The following is a 6,000-nucleotide window of genomic DNA, read 5'->3' as shown; positions in this document are numbered from 1 at the left end:
GAGAGAAAATGGGAAGCAAATCCCTAACATGGAAAGAAAAATGAAGAAAATATTTTCTCTTTACTGTCGAAGATTTGGAGTAACTGCAGGAAGATTTGACTGTCCTGTAGTGTATAAAAAGGATGCTTGGGTAGCAGTAAAGGTTATCGAGAGTTTTGGGTTAAGATAGAGAAGATTTGTGAGCTGCAGAGTTGAAGAAAAGAGCTACATGCAGCAGAAACTCAAGAACACGAAGAACAAATAACGGATCAGAACTGTCGTTTATTTTACTACACTTCTGTATTATCGTTTCCTGTAACAGTGTATTGCAACATTTATAAACGTTGCAAATCCGCTGTAATATTATTATTCTTCAATAAAACACTTTTTTGAGCCATGAATCAGTCTTTTGAGTGTGTTTTGAGCATGAGGAGCTAAACCCCATCACTGGGATGATGGAGGAAGCCAATTCTCATCACTGTGGTAACTTAATTTAATTCTTTTATATGATTTTTGCATTAATATAAATTGAATTATGATTTTAAATTAATTAGTTGTCATTTAGTTTGATGGGTTATGCTTAGCTTTAGTGTTTTGATAATCCATGCTTACCATTTACAATTAATGTTTTATAAAATCTACCTTGGAAAAGATTTAGAGTCAATAGTTATTATTTTTGGAGCTATAATTGTCAAAGAATTAATAATTGAACCATAAGAACATGAGTATGGTGGAATCCTGAGTCCTAGTAACTCTTAATCTTGTTACCTTATTTTGCATATTTTTGCTAGTTTTAATATTTTTTTTGTTAAGTCTAAAATCAATATATTCCCAAGTCCTAGAAACGAATTCCCTACTTATCACTGTAAAAACTACATCAGAAGTAGATAAGCAGCTCGTGAAATGGGAACCGTATGAAGATTTGTGTCTCGTTAAATCTTTTGCTAATACATTCCGTGAACGTCCAAATGAAATATATTCATGTTTTGGAAGAGAGTTAAAGAGTTCTTTTAGGGGAGTACCGCGAATCCCAATAACCGCAAATGGAGAGACTTGGCATTTCGATTCAACTACATTAAAAGTGCAATGCGAGAGTATGTTAAAATTAGAAATATGGTGTACCAACATCATCCACAAGATCCTCTTATGGAAAAAGTGAGTAGTCCGATAATATTTATACTCATGTCATCGTTAAAAGTTCGCATACTAACATTTAAGAATTCATTGAACTTCAGCTGGAACGTTTCAATGGGCTATGGAGAATTCGTAATGGGGAAGCTAAGTTCAGTCACCACAAAGAATATACGACGTTGTACCGACGTGCTTGGAGGTTCATTGACGAACATTTGATGTGTCAAATTCTAGGATTCTCATACTGAATTTTCCTATATATATAATGCTCTAATTCCTAAACTATGTAATGAATATTTTGTTTCTGAAAGTAAGGTATAAACGGATTATGTGAACATCATTAAATACCGATTCCAATAATCGGTTTATGAGGGTATTGAAAAAACCCGATTCTAGGTTTACTTCGTCATTTGAAAAAGCACAACACAGAATCGGTTTACAACTGCGCTAACATCAACCGATTCTGATTCGAGTTTTCAGGAAAAAATTAAATTTTTTTCAAGTTTTGATGATGAATTAATGGTAGTTGATTTTAGGGTTAACTTGATTAAACATCATTTAATCACCCAAACTAGCACTAATTAATCTGGGATAGTTTTGTCATTTAGAAAAATAGTTAGATAAGAGCCCATTTTATTTCAAAATATTCTTTTTTGTCTTGTAATCGTAGGCCCCAAATAATCACGGGAAAGAAACGGTTTAATCCAAAAACGCATCAAAATGTACAGATTAGTCCATCCCGAGTTAATTAGGTACAATTTAGTCCAAAAGTCATTTAAAATAAGGAAAATACCCAAATAACCTTCCTCCTTTACAATTTAGTCCAAAAATTTACTATTCAGTCCAAGGTGACTCATGATGATGTCAGCAATTTTAAATAATATAAAGAAAATTTAAAAACGATTTATCTTTCGAACCGTTTGTCCAAAATTCACAAACTTTATATATTCGGAAAGCTCTTTCTGAGAGCTAGAAAAAGAGTACCCATATGAGTATATAATTTTCATTTTTTATAAATCTTACTTTACACTAGTTGTATACAAAACATATATACCTCTACAAAAGTCCAGAAAGTCCAAAGACAAGACAAGGAGCACCAGTTTGTACACCGCATACAACTTGAATCGTCTACCTAAACACCACTAACAAGCATGCTATTAAAATCTAACACATAACAAGTACGTAAACACATAGCGCTATTAAAAATTAGAAAATCCAGAAAATCTTACATCTACAAAACCTTCTCATTGTTCTTCTCCACTTTCTTGAGCACCCTCGAAAAGTACCTAAACAATAGCAAGCATGTTATTAAAAACGTCTCATAACATCGAAAAACAACAACTTAGGATTTCATCAAGAATTAGTTTTTTTATATTATTGATAGAGCACAATGCAAAAATCTAACATCCATATCCACAAAACAGACCATGTATTATTGAGATAGCACAATGGCGTACAACTATGTACACACCTAAAAATCCAAGTAATCCAACATCCATACGCCCAACACAGGTCATATATATTATTGAGATTGTATAATGGTGTACATACCTACAAAAATCCAACATATATACCTACATAAAAGGCCATATGATTACAAGAGAGCTTAATTGTGCACAACTATGTACATGCTTACGAAAATCCATCATCTGTACCCACAAGATATGCATATATTATTAGATAACATAGTGGTGTACAACTATGTACACTTATAAAAAAATCTAAAAAATGAACATCCATACCCACAAAATAAATCATATATGTTATTGATATTGTACATGGTGTACAACTATGTACACACCTACAAAAACCCAACAAATCCAGCATACATAACAAAAAAAAGACCATAAAATAATGAGAGAACACAATGATGTACAACTAGGTATACACTTACAAAAATCCATCATTTATACCCAAAACATGCATATATGTTATTTAGATAACAATTATATTAGACAGACAAAAGTATAAAGCTGGTTTCATGATGACGGCTTATTAAATAACATGGAACTTTGTCTAGGATATTGCATTAGCTAAGTCAACTGTTTTCAATTAACAAATTATACCCTTCCCTTTGGTAACAAATCCTGATATTTGGTTTCCATCCACATGCTCAACCCAATCAATCTCTTTTACATTATGATCTAGTGAGTCTAAACAGCTAAACCTAACTTATGTCAACATGTATTTCCTCCAGATTATGTCAGTTGGCCCACTTTTCTCATTAGGGTATATCGGTGATCCGAACAACATGTCAGGATGTACACTTGTACTCCAGGTGCACTAATATGTACACTTGCAATACAGGTGCACCAATATGTACACCCATAGAAGGATGCTAACCTAATTGCTAAGAGAGACTGTCAAGCTAAATCGGCAACTCTACAGACCATGCACTGCTAGAATAAAGCATACTTTATTGCATTTCGAAGATCACTAGGCTTACACATTATCATTCTTCTGAGCATTATGTAAGACTGAACTAAGATCGGACCAAGGAGACCAGCATATTAGAATTATAAAACATACCTCCCTTTTTCTGTGTGGTAAAATATTCAAGTCAGGTTAGACGTGGAAGCTCACCAATTCTTTTGCACGTTTGCTGTCAAACAAAAGTGGAAACAGATTAGAATAGTATTATCTGATCAAAAGCATGACAAGTCTATATAATGATGATATCAAGCATAAGCTTGTGGAGCCATTATTTTCACGGGTACCACTTTGTACACGCCTATAAAACATGCATGAAATCGTTCATTCATACCCACATTTGGACTTACTTTTTTCATGGAAAATACACTGGTGCACAAGTATGTACGCACCTATAAAATATGGATGAAATAAAGCATTCTTACCCACAAACAGGATACTTCTCATAGGAAATAGACCGGTGCACCAGTTTGTACACCAGTTTAGACTCTCCACGTAAAAGAGTCAGACTCCTGACTCCTCATGATAATACCAAATAATTCGACTAAAAGTATCCAAAAGAAAAAAATACATAACAACCCCCTTGAATGTCATAAGGTCACTGTAGTAGACAAGTCAGAATGAAAATATTAGTTTTATAGTTTCTGGTACATAATCAATGCAGAAACAAAGTGCACAACTTACAACCAGTATGATAAAACTGGTGCACTAAAGAGTACACTACGTAAAAATGGTGTACAAATAACTACACCTCGTATAGTGAAGTAAACTTATTCTATTGTAAACTGGTGCACAAATAAATTTACTACCCACAATTATTCTATTGTAAATTGTAATCTACATTTTCCATGGCAGTAAAAGAAAAGAACCGCAAAAAACTCTATATCATCCTTTCCGTCCTAGTTCCAATCAATTACATAAAATCCAAAATTCAAAACGGCATTCCAATGATCTGATCCATAAAAAGTGTACATGGCAAAATATCTAGCCAACATTCCGATTGTTTTCTCATTTCCTTTCACTTGCCTACTAGCTCCACATGCCTAATTTAGATAATTTGAAATGTTCTAAGAAGTAATATACATTAGTGGCAAACCTTGGAAAATAAATTAAGAAAACAAAACCAAACCAAACCAAACCATGCCAGGAAAAATGAAAAGACAAAAAGTCTAAATTCTCATATACAAATTCAAGCAAAAATAAAAAATAAAAAAAATCTTATTGATATGGAGAGAAATGAGCACAAACTGAAATAAAACTAAGATGTTCAACACAATAGTGTCTCACATCTTGGCTTTTTTTGGTATCCTACATAACTTAGCAAAACATATTTCGTCAGAAAAATATTCCCTTAAACCAAAGTAGAAAATCGAAAAATTAGAGATCAAAATCCTTACTTGGCAGTCGGTGGAGGTGCAACGGCAGCAGGCAACTTCTGAGCAGGCTCATGGAAGAAACGATCAAAGTTAGAAATGATCTGCAAATAACATTTTGACTGTTATGCTTAATATCGGAACAGAAAGTCGGTGGACTAATTTAAGATATCTCAATGTTTTTGTAATCAACACAAAGGAAAACTAATACGTGTCAACTCATGTTTTCAGACCAGGTGGCTAAACTTCAAAAAATTGGAAATTAACATACATCAGTTTGTCCCTAATAATCCCTAATAACATGCACACAAATTGCATGTCAAATTGCAGTTGGTTCTCAAACGATCTAAAACTTTAAATATAGCAAATGATTAATCAATTAGTTGGAGTGCAAGACTACAAGTCAAGAGTGACTGTTTAATGTTTACGGCCTGCAAGATGACACTAGCTCGGCTGAAAGGTATACTACCGTGTTAGAGCACTTTTTCATAGTTTACCAAGAGTGAATGTTTAATGTTTTTTTGGTCAACCATTTCCCTTTAATCTGGCATATCGTTTTTTCTTTTTTGTAGGTCGGATTCCTACCAATCAATACCAAACTAAAGAGTATACTTTCATTTCTCTTTTAACGACCAAAGCGCCACAATCGCACACCTAGTAAAACTTCATATGAATGAGTATATTAAAGAGTTTGGGTGAAAATGAATCTTTCCACTACCCACTACTATGATAGAATAGTATGTTACTGTGTGCTCAATTATATGGATTCTTTGAATTAAGCTTAAAATAAAAAAAATAAAAAACAAAACTAAATGGCAGATTTATCAAGATCGACAACCTAAAATAGTTCAGTAGATCAAACTTACGGCGACAATGATACTGATTGTTGTTGGCTCCATCAATAAACTCCACCTACTCTGAATTCAGCATAGAATCAAAATTAAAAGTGTACAATAATATACACATGCTATATAAACTAAAGGTTAAATACTCTATCAATTCATCTCCACTGATGAATTTCAGTGTGTTATTAAAGAAAACACACCTGATTAGCAAACATCTCACACGGATGATAATTCTAAGATTT

Source organism: Papaver somniferum, chromosome 3, assembly GCF_003573695.1.
Source record: "Papaver somniferum cultivar HN1 chromosome 3, ASM357369v1, whole genome shotgun sequence".
Taxonomy (NCBI): domain Eukaryota; kingdom Viridiplantae; phylum Streptophyta; class Magnoliopsida; order Ranunculales; family Papaveraceae; genus Papaver; species Papaver somniferum.
Note: the sequence above shows the minus strand (reverse complement) of the source record.